We start from the raw sequence: 20218 nt of genomic DNA on the forward strand, positions 1-20218 counted from the left end.
GCCTTCCCTCCTGGCGTGGCTTTCCCTTTGCTCCATCGTTGGCATGACAGCATGCCCCCATGGGACTGTTGTAAGTGTAGTGTAATGGTGTGCCCCAGCTTCTGTCTGTGCAGGCCATGCCCCCATGCAGTGCCCCTTTATGCATGCCACTCAATTTATATGATGACTTCCATGCATTTTGTGGTCAGTATCTCCCCCCACTTGCAGTTAACATTTGTGCATTTTAATTCCCCATGTGACTTACCCTACATGTGCATTGTCTCCTGGTAGTCTGCGCTGTCCTGTCCTTGAATCCCTGTGACGATCTCCTCAGGGATGACGGCTGCGACCATCTCCTCCATGTGGTTCAGGGCCTCCTGGTGTGCTGGACTCCCACCTCCAGTCTGCAGTGCTGCCTTCCTGTTCCTGGCCATCTTTTCCTTGGTCCTGCGTTTGCAGTCATGCCAGCGTTTCTTGCACTCGATGACTGTTCTGCGTACTTCAGCCACACTGTTAATCTTGTCGAAAATTTGTTGCCATATGGCCTCTCTCCTACTGATTGGCAACTTTGATGTTACAAACAGTTGGTGCTGGTGTTCCGTCACCTCTTTAACCAGAATTTCCTGCTCCTCTGCAGTAAAGCGACACTTTCTTTTCTTCTTAAAAGTGTCCTGGTTCTTGTGTGGGTTCTTGTGTGGGTCCTCCTGGCTGGTTCCTGGTCTGCTGTTATCTTCCTGGGGTCTGTAGTGGCATCTGGGATCCATTTTGGCTCTCCTCTGGTGAAATAGCTGTGTTTGCTGTATTTTTTTATGCTATTGCGTAAAAAAAAACGGCGCATATCCGGTTTGCGGTAAATCGACCCACAGTCATTTCCGCCGCGTTAAATCAGTTTTCCTTTACGATTTGATGCCGCGGTGTGCGTAAAAAATAATGACTCCCTCCTGTTGTTTGCGCCGCCGTGCGTCAAAGTATAAATATGACGCCCACACGGCGCACCAAAATGGCGTTAGCCAGCGGTAATATTTTTTACGCAAAACTGCGCCAGCGCAGTTTTGCATCAAAAAGTATAAATATGGGCCCAAATCTTCTGAAAAGGACTTGACAGGCATTCTTTAACAGCTGCTGAATCCTGAGAACGTATAAGCTAAGTTGGACTCCTACAGTAGAGTCCAAAGCTACTTATCTTTGAAGGCAACTATTTTTAATATGTGACTAACTCTTCTAACATAGTTGTGAGGAATGGGAACATAATCAAAACATGGATGAGCAAAAGTAAGAAAGGATATTGAATTGGAAGAATAGTACAGAGAGATGTTTATTTAATTTAAAGCAAGTAATATTGTTAGTGGACAGTGTTGCGTCTGACACTATGCTGATCAATGTAAAATTTAGTTTTACTAACAGATTTATGCTATTAGGGCCAGATGTATGAAAAACATGTGTTTGTGATATCCTAGTTGAACATTTTTGCGATTCGCCATTAGGAAAATGCAAACAGCGATGTGCAACTGTGTCTTAATCATATTTCGTTATTCCCAGTGGGTCACAAATAGACCTACCTCATTAATGTTATTGAGATAGGTCGAAATTTGGGACATATTGAGAATGGGCAACTATCACAGAGATGGTGGTCTACTGAGGTCAGCCAACAGCGTGTCTGTGATTGCTTTTCAACTAAAGCATTTTTAAAAAATGCAGCCCATTTTCTTAAACAAAACGTAATGTGCTTAAAAAAGAAAACTGAACATTTTTCTTTTCATTTTTTAAGAGGAGGCTGTGGTCCATGGGACCACGGTCTGCTCTTAAAAATGTTTTCCCTTGGGAACCCTTCTCATTTGTGAATGGGTTTGCCAAATCCTTAAAGGAGTCCATAATATGTGATTGTTTTGCGGCAACATTTTGATCACAATACATTCTCACGCACCATTGTACCATTGATTTTCCTGTACTATTTCAACCTGCAACAATGCTACCTTTCACTAACTACAACTTTGGTTGTTTTTAGATGCACAAAGGAAGAGACGTCACATCATGCACAGTACTGCCAATGTGAAGGTCTGTACAGTGATTTCAGCCCTCCAATCTCTTCCGTTTGTGCAGCTTAGTACAGCTTAGTGCCAGTGCCAACTGAAAGCTTTAATATGGCCCCAAAGAAAGTTGCTCCCAAGAAAGTAGTCAGTGAGAAGAAGGAGCATTCCACACGTGCTGTGCTGACTGCAACCTTTTTCATGAGACACATGCTTGCCCCACCGGCCCCTGGGGAGGAACCTGGGAGCAGTGATGCTGCATAAACAGCACCACCCCAACATAAGCCCAAGACCATGTCTGTCAGTGAGGTAGCCACTGCAATTATGGTGACACTGATGGGCAGTGGCGCTGAACTTGATTTGTCCCTTTCACAAAGTAGTACCTAAACATTTCAGGAAACAGAGCAAAGTAGACAACAGCCACTGCCAGGCATAGAAAATCTTCCCAAAGTTAGAGCAGACCAGGCGGTCGAGGTTCCTCCAGAGAAAGAAGCTTCTCTTTTAGAATCGATGGCTCTCAGAACTCCAACAAGAAAAAGGAAGGGTACTCCTCCACCATCTTCTTCAAGCACCCCTTCTGGTCATGATGATTGGGACATGGGGTGGACCCTGGCAGAGCTCAGGAGTTGCTAGGAGAGGCAAGGGAAAAGAAAAGTTCCAGAAAGCCTTAGAAATATAGAAGGGGATGTTGAGGAAGATGACGACAAAGAGACAGTTATTGTGGAGGCTGCCACAGAGTAGTCTGACTTTACTATCCAACCTGCTCCAATGGATGAAGCACAGGTAGCACCACCAGCTCCCATATTTGTAAGACCTCAGCTGAGACCTGTGCCATGCCCTACCTCAGTAGAAGCAAGCACTGCAGAGAGACAATCAACACACCCACCTATCTCCAGTTCTCCTTAGGCACTAGCAGTGTCCCAGTAAGAAAGTACTTCTCCCTAGCAACCAGGAGGAGAACATAGCAATATGTTCACTTTGTCATGTAAGTGTTAGTTGAAGAAAATCCTGGTTCACATTATGGTACTGGAGGCCAGAAGATCGATATGAAAAAACATCACTCAATCCGGTAGGAGGAGCACATTAAACAAATTGGTGGTGAAGTTGAGGAGAGCCGGGAAACATCAGCTATAGGTCCAATCCTGGTGGAGGTGAGGAAGAAGAGGTGACATCTTCACGCAAAGCAACCCTGTCCCCAGCAGTGCACCAGAATTGTCCTCTCAGTGTCCTCGCAATGGCACAAGAAGACTCAGAGTCAGATGGAGACACCACAGCATAAGGTGACTTCCCCACAATGCACATAGCGTCTGCCACAACCTACTTCTTGAAAGTCGCCTTTGTCAATGGCCCTACAAAAAAAGAAAATCCAGGCTTTTATTATGGGAATGTTTAGGCAGGAGGGGCACTATGACTGCAACCACCCAATGGCACATTTGTACAATGAGAAGCTGGCAAAAATGTTAGTGCTGGACCTCCTCCCTTTTTTTTTGTGAAAGGGGTGGGATTGGTAGAATTTTTAGTAGAATTTGTGCAGCCATCTGCCTGAATTGGAAGGTTCCAAGTCAGACCAATTTTCCCAACGTTGCTCTTCTAGCACTGCATCACAATTTACTGCAATTGGTTGCACAAGCTTTGCAGCAAAGTGTTGTCCACGCTATCCACTTGACGACAGACATGTGGACCAGTTGTTAGGTGACTGATTATATGTGAATCACTGCACACTAGGGCCCTCATTTCAACTTTGCTGCCCGCCAAGTTGAAACCACCGGATGGTCGCCAGTGCAGACGCACTCCCGCGGGGTCTATTTGGAGATCCCTGCTGGACCGCAACACGGGAGCCGGCTCCAAATGGAGTCGGCTGTGTTGAGGCGGTGCGATGGGTGCAATTGCACCCGTCGCACTTTTCACTGTCTGCTATGCAGACAGTGAAAATCTCCATGGGGCCATGGCAGGGGGCCCCTGCACTGCCCATGCCAGTGGCATGGGCAGTGCAGGTGCCCCCAGGGGCCCGCGACTCCCCTTTCCGCCAGATTTTTCATGGCGGTTTATACCGCCATGGAAAAGCTGGCGGGAGGGGGACTCGTAATCGCCTGAGCAGCGCTGCCCTGGAGGATTAAGTCCGCCAGTACCAATATGGCGGGAAACCACCGGTCCCGGCGGTGCGACCGCGGCGCTTCCGCCACGGTCGTAATGCCCGAGTTTGTACCGCCAGCCTGTTGGCGGTACAAACTCCAAAACAGCCCTGGCGTCCTTTGACCGCCAGGGTTGTAGTGAGGGCCTAGATCTCTTTTGCAAGGGTAAGGCAAAAGCTATCTCAGTTCTTGGTCCGGAACAACTTTTTAAGAGTGTTAGATGGCATGCAACAGTAGCCATGTTCACCATTGGGAATTTACATGGAGCTGCAAACATCTTGGATTAATTTAATGTCAAGGGCCCTCATAATGAACACGGCGGTCGAAACCGCTGTGTTCATGCTGGCGGTCAAAACACTGACCGCCAGCATCCCCGGATCCCCGCCGGCCGTATTAGGAACATTCCGCCCGCCGGCCCAGAGAAATGCCTGGCTGGGACATTGACAGCGGCTCCACATGGACCTGCGCGATGGGGCACTGCACAGGGGCCCCTGCACTGCCCATGCCAAGTGCATGGCCAGTGCAGGGGCCCCCAGGTTCCCCCAGGGTACCCACTCTGCCAGCCTTTCCCTGGCAGGTATCCCCACCGGGGAAAGGCTGGAGGATTAGGGATCATTATCCGAGGGGCAGCACCGCTGCCCTGTTGGATAATGATTCCGGCCACCGCCAGGCTGCCTAACGGAGGCAGCCTGGCGGTGAGTGAGGGCTGCCGATGGCAGCCCTCAATGTGTTCTTTATGTGGAGGTGTGGCCATGTTTTTATGAGAAACTCTTGAACAACCAGGTTAATGCAATGCACCAAACACAGGATCCTAAAATAGCGACCGTCTGCCATGGCCTTGACTATGTTACTGCCATTTTTTGCAGCAACAAATCTAACTCAAAGACCTCTGGATAATAGCCATTCAGAGACCTTGGTGGTCATTTTAAACATGGCGGTGTGGCCCGCCATGCCGGCAGTGGCGGGTAAAACAGCCAGTTGGCATGGCGGGCCACACCGCCATGTTTAAAATGACCACCAAGGTCTCTGAATGGCTATTATCCAGAGGTCTTTGAGTTAGATTTGTTGCTGCAAAAAATGGCAGTAACATAGTCAAGGCCATGGCAGACGGTCGCTATTTTAGGATCCTGTGTTTGGTTCCTTTGCATTAACCTGGTTGTTCAAGAGTTTCTCATAAAAACATGGTAAGCAATATACTGGCCTCCTGCAGGCAAACTGCATTTATTTCAGCCATTTTTTAAAAGCCTGGAATCAGTTGCTGATTATTCAGCATTCTAATAGAGTAGCAGATAAAGCCTTATACAGGAGGTGCCAACAAGTTGGAACTCAACCTAATATATGTTGCAAAGTTTGTTTGAGCAGTACAAACATTCAAAGAGGAGGGGTTGCAATTGGGAAAGCTATGGCCATGGATGCGGACAAATGGGGCCTTGTCAAATGCCTGACACAGATGCTCCTTCCTTTTGAGGTTTGCACGCTGGCAGTTAACAAGGAGGAAAGTATGATGGACCAGCTATCCCATTGTTGCGTCTACTACAGGAGCAGCTAAAAAAGGTGTCTGAAAGGTTCGCACTCGGAGGTGTAAGCACAAACCCAGAAGTGCATGCTTTGGTTGAGAGCCTGAGCTATTGCTTAACTCTACTGCAATGCTGCAAAATGACATTATCTCATCCAACATGTACATCTGTGCCACCCTACTTAATCTATACTACAAAACAATTCTTCCCACTTTTATTCCTTCTCCTGAAGAGGTGTATCAAAATACATGGGGTGATTGTTAAGCAAGCCAGGTACTGAAAGGGGAATGTCAGGAATTTAGACTCCTACACCACCGTTCTGGGAACAGCCTTCAACTTCCAGCAGACTTTCTTGTCTCACAGCAGCAAATCTAGCAAGAAGAACACCGGGAACAACACCAATAAAATAATTGGACCCAACCTCTGCATTGGCTTGTTTTGAAGTGGCAGGTCTTAAGTCCAGCGCAGAGGCGAAGGCAAAAGAAGTCAAGCAAGTGGCAGCACCTGTGACCATTCAGAGGATGTTCCACAAGTATCTGGATGACCCAAATAAGGTGTATTGGGATCAGAACCCATTGCTGAATTGATATGGGAAGATGCACCAATGGTCACAGCTCAGCAGGCTGGCAATAAAATATTTGGCTTTTCCTATAGCCAGGATGTCTGCTGAATGTGTGTTCAGTGCAGCTGGCACAGTTATGACAGTGAAAAAGACCAGTCTCTTGCATCAAAATGTTGGGAGATTAACAGTGATAAAAATGAACCAGCATTTTATACACTGTTCCTGAAACACCACAGGAGGAGGAAGAAGATGATTGATCAGAATCAAGCGTGTTAGCTGACCCACGTTGGGGTGAATTACCTGAGTTTGAGGACAAACTCTTCTTTCCGGACTGAGTATCCCATTGCCACCCTAGAACGTTTTAATTATTTCTGGATGAACTTCTTTCTTTGCCAAAAAAAAGAAGAAACTAGCAGAACATTATTTGTTTTGGGATTTAATTTTGTGTTCCCCACCATTTTCTAGTCACATATATGGCTGAATTGGAGTTGGACAAGTATGTAGTGAGGAATCCTCCACTACAATATACCTTCATAACATTGGAGACAATGCCAGCCTCCCTCTCATGCCCATTATTTTTCTGCATCACTCAGTAGGGCTGCTCTAGAAGATCATGTATTTACATGAGTGCATATCAAATTCCAAAGTGTAGACTTCGTCAAAGATACAATTGTGGACCTAACCTACCCATGCTTTGATTGGAAGTGGTAATTATAGCTAAGTGCAACTATTGCAACAATGAGTGAGTGATTGTGTGTGATGATTGATTATTTATATGGTGGCAGACAGTGAGGGAGGGTGTTCAATTAATCTACATTTTATTTTGGTGAATTGCAATGATTGGTGGCTGATGGTTGGTCATTTGTTCTGAGGGTAATTGGCCTTTACAAGCTTACTAATCAAAAATGTACCTGTTCAGTCTACTCCTTTCTTCTGGTTCTTCAGAGACCAGACTAGTCACTCTAGTTCACAAACATAATTCTATAAAACATACAGGAATTACATTTCTTTACTTGTTCTTGAAAAGCAGTGCATAACACATCTATCTTGCACATGTCAGGACTGGGATGGAATTACTTGGTGCCAGGAGGAGGACGGAAGGGCTCAGGGCATGATTACCTTATCAACAACAGCTAGAGGGAGGGTGTTATTGACTTCAAATTGAAACCATGACTCTGAGTCCTTTGCTATGTGGAATGGAGAGAGATGTATTGATTTGGGACATGCTGAGGGGTGTGTGTGTGTTTCTCTGGTGACAAAAGTGAAATTCAGAGACCTCACATTTTTTGCTCTGCCGCTGAGACTTCTTGGTCCATCCCTGATAAAGCTTACCTTCCTTCTGTCCATCTCCCTGACTCCACAATACAGTTTCTGTTTTTTTACAAACAGCAGGTCTTCTCCTCTCCTGCATGAATGAAAGATGAAAGATGAGCTCAGTACTTCTGCTTACCTTCTGGACTGGTCTTGAGACAGGCACCCAAGAGTGAAGGACTTTCCGAGGAGAATACAGATGCACTGCCATGTTTGCCAATACAGTGTCATTTTTCTTCTAAGAATCACAATTTTTAAAACTGGTTGGGTTCATTTTACTCCACTATTTAAGACCTATTGTCAGAACATGTGGCTATCTAACACCTTGGGTCTCTGTTTGCAATGCATTTAATTGAACTGTGTCATATTCATTCCTTCATTCATTTCCTTCCAGAACTGATTGATAATGATGGTATGCTGCTCAATACTCCGATGAACACTGCTGTTGTGTTTGTCTTTGTCACAGCTTTCTCCAAATCCTTTTTACCATCCAATCATCAAACCCCTATCTCTCTTCCCGCAGGCTGTGTGATTTATTGAGGTGTGACTTAGGTTAATCACACCAAATAGATCCCACCTTGGTGGATGTAGTTAAACGTTACACCAACTCATGGCGGTGTCTTCTATTGCCTGATCAGTAGCCCAGACCAGACCCATCCCATTTACCCAACAACTCATAAGTAAAAACAAAAGTCATTCTTCAAAGTCAACACATCTTCATTCAGGCATTTGGTATGTGTCAATAAACTGCTTAACATTGTTGACTACAGAGTACAGACTTTGAGTACATTTTTCATGACTTGAGGATTCCATAAGTTTGGTTTTCAAATTCCATGATGTAGGAGGCTGGCCTCGTTTGTAGTGGGTACCTTGGGTACTTACACCTTATACTAGGTCCAGTTATCCCTAATTGTAAAATTTAGTAGTGTTCTAGCAGCTACGGCTGATAGAGGTAGCTGTAGCAGAGCAGCTTATGCTGAACTAGAAGAAATGCAAAGCTCCTGCAATACCACTATAGTTACACAGTACTTATACAAAAGTAAAGACAATACTCAGTGTTACCAAAAATAAAGGTAGTTCATTTTAGTGACACAAGGCCAAAAATATCTTAGAGGCATACTCCTTCTGGAGGTAAGTATTTTACACAATATATACACTAGACACCAACATAAGGTAGGTAATTAGACATACAATAATGCAAACAATAGAAAATGCTATAGAATGCAATAGAAGAAAATAGGTCTAGGGGCAACACAAACCATATACTAAGAAAGTGGAATGCGAATCACAAATTCACCCCTAGACAAGTGTAGTGTGTAGAGAATCACTGGGAGAGTGAGAAAACCTCAAAGGTGAATAAAATACCCCACCCCAGAGCCAAGAAAAGTAGGAGTAAAGTACTGCAAGCTTCCATAGGACACACTACAAGTCGTGATTAGAGTTATTCCAAGAATCAAGCAAGAGTGCAAACAATAAATGGTGGATTCCTGGACCTGAAGACCTGCAAAGAGAGGAGACCAAGTCCAGAAGTCGGAGAAGCTTCCAGGAAGGACAGGAGCTCCTGGTAACATGGAAGAAGGTGCAAAAGAAGAGTCCCCAGTTGGACGAAGACTGCAGAAATGCACCAAAGGAAGATGGCTGTGGGTTCCTGCATGATGCAATGGATGTCCCACAGAGAGATGTTGGATGCAGGTGAGTTTCGGCAGTGGATTAATTCAACAAGCCTTGGTTCAAGCAATGTCGCGGATTGCGTCAAAGTGGCACTGCCTGGACCCAGGAGGGACCTGGGGGCCTCAACTTGGACTGAGGAGGCAAAGGGGGCTCCCAACACGAGAGGGAACCCACAGATGACCAGGCTGCACCCATGGAGGTCCAAGAACACAGGAACAAAGAAAGTGCAAATTGCGGTCATTGCTGCACTATAAAAGAAGGTACCACGCGACGGAGGTCAACTCAGCCAGTTGAGAATTGCAGGATAGAGTGCTGTGGACCTGGGCCAGGCTGTGCACAAAGGATTCTCGCAAATAGTGCACAGAGGCCTCAGGAGTTGAAGGTGATGGGGTGCACAGGGGTACTGTCACAAACAGGCAAGGCAAGCTCTTACCTCCTCCAAATTTGGACAACAGGACCTTAGGACAGTCTGTGTCAAAGGGGTCAACCAACTGTGTTCCAAGGAGCAGGCTCATCGTCAGGAGAGCAGTCCAAGAGAACCGGTTGTCATCTTAGAAGGAGTCTGCAGGAGCAGGGAAGTGACTGTGTCACTCCATGGGAGATTTTCTTGGTCCTTCTGGTGCAGGGTGAAGACAGGGAGTCCCCAGAGAATGCACACCATGGAAACTGTTGCAGTTGCTGACTGGAGCTGAAGTTGCAGAGGAAATGTAGCCTTTCTGGATACTTTGTTGCTGTTACAGCAGTTCCTGGAGGAGTCTGCCTTTGATCCAAGGTCAGAGGATGAAGTAGTAGTTGCAGAGGATTCCTGGTGAAAATTTGCAAGTAGAATATGAAGAGAAACCCACAGGAGAGACCCTAAATAGCCCTAAGAGGGGGATTGGCTACCTTATTAGGTCAGGAGGGGTCTCTGACGTCACCTGCTGGCACTGGCCACTCAGAGGACTCCAGAGTGTCCCCACACCTTGCAAAACAAGATGGCTGAGTTCTGGGACACACTGGAGGAGCTCTGAGCACTACCCCTGGGGTGGTGATGGACAGGGGAGCGGTCACTCCACTTTCGTTTGTCCAGTTTCACACCAGAGCAGGGACTGCAGGTTCCTGAATCGGTATAGACTAGCTTATGAAAGGATGGCACCATCTGTGCCCTGCAAAGCATTTCCAGAGGCTGAGGGAGGCTACCACTACCCAGTCTGTAATACCTATTTCTAAAAGGAGAGGGTGTAACACCCTCTTCCCAAAGGAAATGCTTTGTTCTGCCTTCCTGGGACTGAGCTGCTCAGACCTCAGGAGGGCAGAACCCTGTCTGTGAGGTGGCTGCAGTACAAGCCTCAGAGAGCTGGTTTGGCAGTATTTGGGGTCCATGGTGTTGCCCCTTAGACGCATGAAATTGGCTCCTCAATACCAGTTTTGGAATGGGGGACAATTCCAAGATCTTAGACACCTTACATGGCCATATTTGGGCTTACCATTGTGAAGCTACATGTAAGTATTGACCTATACGCATATGCATGTGTCTAATGGCATCCCTGGACTGCATGGGGGCACCTTTGCTAGTGCAAGGGGGGCCTCACTCTTAGACCCTCATTACAACCCTGGCGGTTTGTGTTACAGTGGCGATAACACAGCCAACACGCCGGCAGTAAAAAAAAATGGGATCACGACCACAGCAGAAACTGCCAACAAAGACAGCCACTTTAACACTCAGACAGCCACGGCCGTAGCAACAAACACTGGGGCGGTCACCTCTAACAGACAGGCGGAAGACTATGTACCGCCCACTATAATATGAGAGGCCAATCGACCACTTTTTCCGGGGCGGTATCAACAACATCAAAAGCACAGCGGAAACAGTACACTGAAGGGGAACCACTCACCTTTCAACACTCAGTGAAGAACCAGGACGCCATGGAGCCCGAACTGCAGGCCCTCCCCATGTTGGTGTATCTACTAATACACCAGGAAATAGAAAGAAGGCGGCAGCGATGATGGTGAGTACTGCACCTAGCACACAGGGAGGGGGGAGGAAAAAGAGAGAGACACACACATGCAGCACGCAACACCCTCACCCACAACACCATACACACTAACACATCCAACAACATTCCAGATACACCCCGTTACCCCTGGAAGAACGCAAGGACAAAAGAAATTGATTTCAATCAATGATATTTTGGAACATGCAGATATAGCAAATTATTTAAAAAAAAACAGTATATACAAATGTTTACATTATGTACAGAAGGCTCTACACTGTCCCTTGTAAATGTCCCTGGACCAGTAGGCCAAAACATCATGGGCCAAGCCCACACTTGACTCCTGCCTCAAAATGGAGAGAACACTGCAGGAGCATCAGGTTGAAAAACACAGGCACCTCAGGGGGAAGGGGAGGGGAGCACCTCAGCCAGAAGATGGTACCACACCACTGCTCCTCGAGGAGGCAACATGCCCACAGCGATGTCCTGGGGAGTGCAAAGCCACAGTCTCTCAAGTCTCTCAAGTTGGTGGCTTGCCCACTGCTTGGTCCTAGGGAGTGCAAAGCCACAGTCTCTCAAGTGGGTGGTTTTCCCACTTCTTGGTCCTGGGGAGTGCAAAGCCACAGTCTCTCAAGTCTCTCAAGTGGGTAGTTTGCCCACTGCTTGGTCCTGGGGAGTGCAAAGCCACAGTCTCTCAAGTGGGTGGTTTGTCCACTGCTTGGTCCTGGGGAGTTTTAGGCTATAGTATCTCAAGTGGATGGCTTCTCCACTGGTACTGGAGGGGGCCTTGTGCCCAGTGTGCTTCATCCTGCCAAGGATTGGGTGAGTGGATGCATTTCTCCACTGGTTCTGGAGGGGGCCTTGTGCCCTGTGTGCTTTACCCTACTAAGGAGAGAATGGTTGACTGCCCAACAGTGAGGGATCTCAGGAGGTCAATAGCCTCCTCACTGGCTGGGCTGACTGGGGCAGGGCCTGAGGTGCCTGGGGCGAAGGAGATGCCCACCCTCCTGGGAGAGCGGGCATGAGAAACACGCTGAGGGGCTGCTAGGAGAGCGGTGCTGGTAGGGGGGGGTGGCAGCTGTACATGTTGTTGGGGTGGGCACAGAGGTGTCCGCCACCGCCAGGGAGCTTCCATCAGAGGAGGAGTCGCTGTCACTGGTAACCCCTTGTGTCCTCGTTGTGGAGCTTCCCTCGCCCTCCGTCCCACTGGTGCCTTCACCCTCAGTGGATTCACCCTCATGGACCATGTGGGATGCAGCTCCCTCCATCGCCGGTGCCTCTGCTCCTCTGCCAGATGATGCTAATTTACACAAGGACAGGGTGACAAAACAAGAAGGGGGGGATAGACAGAGGATACACATGGTCAATGCCAGCAACACCACTACCGTTGACGTACACAACACACACTGAGCTGCCCTATGCACTAGGCTATGGCCAAGCATTTACAAAGATAGTCACCAGCCCATGTGGACAATGCCTAATGCCAGCACCTGCACACCTGACAACCACAGGACCCTGCCTAGTAGTAGTTGGCCACTTGTACCATTGGGGTAGGGGTGCTTCAGAGCCTGCAAACAAGGGACCTACCCTGGCATGATCACCCTGGCCTAGGGCCACCCACAGCCCACATCCCTCACCCAGCTACCTCCTAAAACGCGCAAAGTCAGGATTCAGAATCTGTACTCACCCCCTTGTGGCTGCTGTGATGCCCTCAAGCGCCCATCCAACTCCGGATATGCCACCACCAGGATGCAGAACATCAGGGGGCTCACGGTGTGATGGGCACCCCTTCCATGTTGGGAGGCCCAGCTGGGCCTCCGCCGTCTTCTTGGTCCAGCGGTGCAGGTCCTCCCATCTGTTTCGGCAGTGGATGCTCCACCTGTTATAGACCCCCAGGGTCTCCTTGGCAATGGCACGCCAAATACCCTTCTTCTGGTGGGCGCTGACCTAGAGGGATAAGACAGCAGAAAATGTAATTACTCACCAGTCCGGACTTATGACAGACTTATGACAGATAACCAATGCTGAGTTGTGGGGCATTCTTTGACTGCCTACCGCAACGCTGCACAATGCCAGCACAGTTACCTCATTTCCCCTTGTCCCTCCTCACAGGTCAGGCAGACGTCATTTCATGGGGGCACATGGCATGGCAACTAACTGCGTCACAGCACATATTGGCACATATACTGACTCTAGATTACGCACACTGCTTCTGTGACATTAATGCAAACACAGTTGCGCTCTCTATGTGGTAAATTACCTTGTGCTCACCATTCTACTCCATAGGCTATGACCGCTGAGGCAGCATATGAGATGGCGGCATCCTCCGGTGTACAGACCCCTGGTGGACCTGTCGACAATGGAGGACAGACACATTATATTCACATACAGACTTGATTGTGCCACAATCCAAGGATTGTGTGCCCAATTGGAGCCAGACCTGATGTCAGCTATTCGCCACCCCACCAGAATCCCCCCTCTAGTGCAGGTCCTGTCAGTGCTCCATTTCCTGGCAAGTGGCTCCTTTTAAACCACAGTGGCCTTGGCATCAGGGATGTCTCAGCCAATGTTCTCTAACGTGTTGACCAGAGTGTTGTCTGCCCTGCTGAAACACATACACAGCTACATTGTGTTCCCCCAAGTGGAGGATTTGGCCACAGTGAAAGCTGACTTCTATGCCCTGGGCATGTCCCCAACATCATTGGTGCCATTGATGGTGCACATGTGGCATTTGTCCCCCCGCAGAAATAAACAGGTCTACAGGAATAGAAAAAGTTATCATTCAATGAATGTGCAGATGGTGTGTTTGGCTGACCAGTACAGATCCCATGTGAATGCCAAATATCCTGGCTCTGTGCATGACGCCTATATCTTGAGGAATAGCAGCATCCCTTATGTGATGGGCCAACTCCAGAGGCACCGGGTGTGGCTTATAGGTAAGCCCAAGGTCCCCACACAGTATATGTAGGTGTCTGGATATGGGGTTGTCCCTAAGGGTTAGTGTGTGTCTTTCAATTGTCCCTCAGTATTTACAGGTGACTCTGGTTACCCCAACCTGTCATGGCTACTGACCCCAGTGAGGAATCCCAGGACAATGGCAGAGGAACGTTACAATGAGGTACATGGGCGATCAAGGAGTATTATTGAAAGGACCTTCGGCCTCCTGAAGGCTAGGTTCCCGTGCCTCCATCTGACAGGTGGATCCCTGTACTACTCACCCAAGAAGGTGTGCCAGATCATCGTGGCATGCTGTATGTTGCACAACATGGCATTGAAACACCAGGTGCCTTTCCTGCTGGAGGATGAGCCTGGTGATGGTCTTGTGGCAGCATTGGAGCCTGTGGACAGTGAGGAAGAAGAAGTAGATGAAGAAGATGTGGACAACAGAATAAATGTTATCCAGCAGTACTTCCAGTGACACACAGGTAAGAGACTGTAACTCTTCTTCATATTTTAGTATACTTTAGGACATTGTACATGGCAGCCTCTTACCCTCTGTGTATGGCCCCTGACTGTTCCCTTTGGGTTTCCTTTTTTCAGATCTGTGTACCCCATTCTGGCTTCTGCTGTGTGTACTGCTGCCCACCAACTGTCATACATTGCTATCATTCGATTAACATGGACGTTGCAATGCTTTGAGAATGTAGTAAGAATACATCTTTTGAATCATTACACTGACTCCAGTATGGTTTATATTTCAATGGTGTTTATTTTTTGTGCTAAATAGTATGTGGGTACGTGCAAGGGGCTTGGGTGATGGAGGAGGAAGGTCCATAGTAGCGTCTAGTTTCTTGGTTTCACAGGTGCATTGTCCAGTGGGGCATAGGAAGGGGAGTAATGGCAGTTCAAGGTGGACAGGGTGAAATAGTGGGATAGAAGGGTGACAATCAGGAGAGTCCTATTTCCTGGTGGGGGTCTTGGCAATGTTCTCTGGCTTCTGCCTGGATCGCAGGGACCATTTGCAGGATGGTTCTCCTTCTGCAAGGGGTGGGGTGCTGGTGGCCTGTTGGTCCTGTGGCAGGGCCTCCTGTCCAGTAGGTGGAAGGCTGTTCATCGGTTTGGCTAGTCTCAGGGGCCCTTTGTTGTGTCACTACCTCCCTCATGGTCTTGCCCATGTCTGCCAGCACCCCTGCTGTGGTGACCAGGATGGTGTAGATTTTTGTGAGGTCCTCCCTGATCCCCAGGTACTGTCCCTCCTGCAGCTGCTGGGTCTCCTGCAACTTTGCCAGTACTGTGCCCATGGTCTCCTGGGAATGGTGGTATGCTCCCATGATGTTTGAAAGTGACTCATGGATGGTCGGTTCCCTTGGCCAGTCTTTCCCCGTCACACAGCAGTCCTCCCAGCTTCCCTGTTGTCCTGTGCCTCTGTCCCCTGAACCGTCTGCCCACTGCCAATGACCCCAGGTCCCTGATCGTCCTGTGTTTGTGGGGTTGCCTGGGGTCTCTGTAGTGGTGGACACACTGCTGATTGACGTGTCCTGGGGACAGTGGCATGGGCCAGCTGGTTAGGTGCTGTGGTGGTGTTTCCTGAGTGGGGAGGCTCTGTGGTAGGTTGGGACTGTGGCAGGGTAACCAACTGTTCAGAGGTCCCTGATGGGCCAGGTTGGTCATCCGGATACAGGCATGCAGAGCTGCTGTCATAACTGTGGGCCTCTTCTGTGGGGGAACTGGATGTAGCTGGCACCTCCTCTCTGGTGACGTTGGGTAGGGGTCCTGTTGGGACGCAAAAGCATTGTTATTGTATCTGTGAGTGCCACCTTGTGCAATAGGTGTGCTTCCCTTATATAATAGTGGTTTCCCTGTCGCATTGGCCTTGTGTGATTGCTGATTGTGTGAGCGTGGTGATTCTCTCTACTGGGCATGCTGTGGTGAGGGGTGTCCATGCCTTGGTGTTTCATGCAGGACTTGGTATTGGGATGTGTGGGTTGTGATGCTGGGGTAGATGTGAGGTGATGGAGTGATGGGAGTGAGGGTACGGGTGGGGATATGTGATGGCATGCAGGTAGGGTGGGGATATGGTAGTAAAGATTTGACTTACCAGAGTCCAGTCCTCCTGCTACTCCTGCTAGGCCCTCAGGAAGCATGATCGCCAAGACTTGATTCTCCCATGTTGTTAGTTGTGGGGGAGGAGGTGGGGGTCCACCGCCAATCCTCTGTACAGCACTCTGGTGTTTTGAAACCACAGAACGCACCTTTCCCCGTAGATCATTCCACCTCTTCCTGATGTCATCCCTGGTTCTCGGATGGTGTCCCACAGCATTGACCCTGTCCACGATTCTCTTCCATAAATCCATCTTCTTTGCAATAGAAGTCTGCTGCATCTGTGATCCGAATAACTGTGGCTCTACCCGGATGATTTCCTCCACCATGACCCTTAGCTCCTCCTCAGAAAACTTGGGGTGTATTTGAGGTGCCATGGATGTGCTGTGAGTGATATGTGTGAGGTGATGTGTGTGGTGATGTGTTAGGATGTATACTGTAAAGTGCGTGGATGGTGTATGAGTGATAGTGTTCTGTGCCTCTGTTGGGTGTATGCTCTTTGCTTGCCTCTCTGTGCTTGGTCTCTTTTTTTCATTGAAAGGGTTGTGGATAATGTGGGTGTGTTTTTCATAGTGTTGTGAGTGTGTGGGTGTGGTGTGTGTATGTGTGTGTGTCAGGTGTGTGTAATTTGAATTGCCCAATGTGGTGTAGTTTTGTAAGTCTGTGTGTATTTTGAGCACGGCGGTGTGTACCGGCAATGGTTTACCTCAGTTGAAAGACCGCTGCGTTGATTCGTGGGTCGTGATACTGTGGGCGTATTTGTGTTGGCGTAATGGTGTGGGTTTTGCTATCGCCAGTTTATCACTGACCTTTGGTGTGGTGGACTTGTGTGGGTGTCTGTATTGTGGCAGTATTCTCTGTGTGGGTCATAATACCGTAATACCCATGGCTGATTACCACCCCTGCAACGGTATCTTGGCGGCCATCGGCATAGCAGTAAGCGGTTGTAATGAGGGCTTTAGTAACTTTGAAGGTTAGACATATAGGTGACTTATAAGTTACTTAAGCGTAGTGAGAATGGCTGTGAAATAGTGTGTGCACTATTTTATGCAGGCTGCAGTGGCAGTCCTGTGAAAGGGTTTGTCTGAGCTCCTTATGGGTGGCAAAAGAAATGCTGCAGCCCATAAGGATCTCCTGGAAACCCATTGCCCTGGGTACCTAGGTACCATATACAGGGGACTTATAAGGTGGGTCCAGCGTGCCAATTGAAATTGGTAAATGAAGTCACTAGCCTATAGTGACAAATTTAAAAGCAGAGAGAACATAAGCACTGAAGTTCTGATTAGCAAAGCCTCAGTGACACAGTTTAGCACTATTTACAACACACACATTAGGCCACAAACTATGAGCGCTGGGGTCCTGACCAGCAGGATCCCAGTGAAACAGGCAAAAACATACTAACATACAGGTAAAAATGGGGGTAACATGCCAAGAAAGGTGGTACTTTCCTACACATGCTCACTATTGCTCAGAATATTTTACTATTGCTAGTTTGTTACTCTTTGAGGTGTCATGGTGATAGTGGTCTGTCCTCTGTCTTTCTAAATCTTTATTACTGATGTACATGTATAATCTACTAAGCATCTTTTCAGGTAAGGGAACTACGTGGGGAAGCAAACTACTTCACTTAGTAGGTAACCAAAATACTGCTGTTGAGATAAGTGCTTGCTTGTTTATGTATGTTTCTATAGACAATATAGGGGATGGTAGCATACCCTCCTAACTGGCATAATCTTAGGGAAATACATATTAAAAAGACAGACTGATCAAAAACACATCAGCGCAAAGTTAAAAGTAAAATGCAAAAAAACTTCAAACATAAAGTGGATTGTAAAAAGTCCCTTTTACTAACATATAAAAATATAAGCAAACTGTAAAACCCACTCTCAACAACCACAACAGGCCCACCCCCTCCCACTTCTTACCGATCCACAACCAATGTCCTAAATAAATGTCCAATGTCCTAACGCCATTCCTAAACTGCCACCCTCTCCACCCACAACTACCTCCCTCCAAAAGAAAAAAAAGAAAAAGGGCTAAAAAAGGGAGAAGGAGGGTCTCAACCAGTTCCATGTGGCCCTCGAGGTGTGCCAACTGAGAGCTCAATTGAGCCAGCTCACATGCCATATGGCAATGGTACAGCCGGTCGGAAAGGGGGGGACACGGGGATGGGCAGCTCGAGGTTGGCGACGGCGCTGGTGTGGCCTGGAGGCTGGAGGAACTGCTGGTTTACTGGTGGAACGGGGCCCAGGTTTAGAAGCAGGGGAATATGCTGGGCCTTTCTTATTTACTAGCCACTGGTAATGTTGCCTGGTAGCCTCTAGCCTCTGCTGCCGGAGCTAGGCTGAAATCTCCTGCAGGGTGAGTGGTGGAGGTGGACCAGCAGGATCTATTCAAGAAAGAAAAAAAAAAAAGAAAAAGGCAAATTGGAAAGCGCATTCTGTGCAAACATATTATTTTAATAACATCGTGGCACAGTAGAAGTACATTGCTGCTGTTCCCCTAGGGCATTTGGAATGTTTGATGGAATGATTAAGAAAGTCAGTGACACAGAGGGACATGATTGATTATGCCTTGGAAAACCAGTGACTGGCAGAAAGGAGGCATTACAAAACGGTGTTTTTTTTGGTAAAGGATTTCCTAAAAGAATTAACCCAACAGACCCATTGGCCCTCATAATAACATTGGTGGTAAAAACCACCTACTGCCGCGGCGACAGCCACCGATAGACCATCACCACAGCTATCAGCTAGCAGCCGTATTATGACCACAGCCAGATTTCTGCCAGAAGAAAAGTGGAAATTTAACTGTGGTCATGCCGGCGGATGGCGGTAAGGTGGCGCTGCTGCTAGCAGCAGTGCCACGGCAGTAGACCGCAGCCAGCTGTATTGTGACCCATAATATGGCCTGGCATTGTTCTGCTGGTGGGCGCTGCTGGTGGCACCAGCTCCCTGTCCCCTCTCCTGCCAGAGGACCCCTTGCACACAGGTAAATCGGGTATCCAACAGGAAAGGGGGGTGGGGGGAGTTATGTGTGTGTGTGTGTGTGTGGGGATGTGTGGGAATGTTTGTGTGTGCATGAATGCAGGTGTGTTTTGCGTGTTGAATCTGTGTGTGCATGTATGGAGGTGTGAGTGCGTGTACGTTGTGTTATGTGAATGCGTGTCTAGGTGTATGTTTGAAAATGTGTGCGGATGCGTGTGTGGATGGATGTAGGCATATGGGAATGGGTGTGTGTATGTGTGTGTGTGTCTGTGAATGGGGGCGTGAATGTAGGGGAGGGTGGGGGGCTGTGCAGATTTGGGGGGTGGTGGCGGGCTAAGGGGAGGGGAGGAAGACCCCTATTAGTGACAGGGAAGAAATTCCCTATCTCTGATAGTGCCTACTGCCATAGTTTTTAGTTGTGTTAAGAAAGCCACAAAATCCATGGCGGTAGGCGGGGTCATAATCCCTCAGGCAGAGGAGTGACGGCCGCCGGGCGGGAGATGGATATCTCTAGGCCCAGCAGCTGTGGTACATTCAGCCAACCCGCCACTGTCATAATATGGCGGTAAGTACTGCCAGCCTGTTGGCAGTACTTACCGCCATATTATCGCCGACCACGGGGGTCATAATGACCCCCTTTGTGTGGAAAAAATTAAAATAACTTTGTTTAATGAGTGAGGCATCATACACTATGGAATACAAGTATTCTGTTCTTGTGTTAAATGATGACTGGAAGTGTGCTAGCTAGCATAGTGGATGCACTACAAATTTGCTGCTCTCTGTAGTTTGCAGCTGGGGCAGCTGCAATGGCCAAAGAATTATCTTTGAACCCAGAGGCCCTGCTCTTCTCCAAATGCCTTTCAATTCTACCCTTTCTATAGGAGATAGGTGATGATTATATGTCACACATAACTTAAGTAGATGTGGGAAAAACGATTCACTGTAGTACAGACAGAGGACAGAGATATTTATATTTTTCTGGGCACCCACAGACTATCTCATCCTCAAAAGACAAATCACAG

This window comes from Pleurodeles waltl, chromosome 2_1 (genome assembly GCF_031143425.1).
Source record: "Pleurodeles waltl isolate 20211129_DDA chromosome 2_1, aPleWal1.hap1.20221129, whole genome shotgun sequence".
Taxonomy (NCBI): domain Eukaryota; kingdom Metazoa; phylum Chordata; class Amphibia; order Caudata; family Salamandridae; genus Pleurodeles; species Pleurodeles waltl.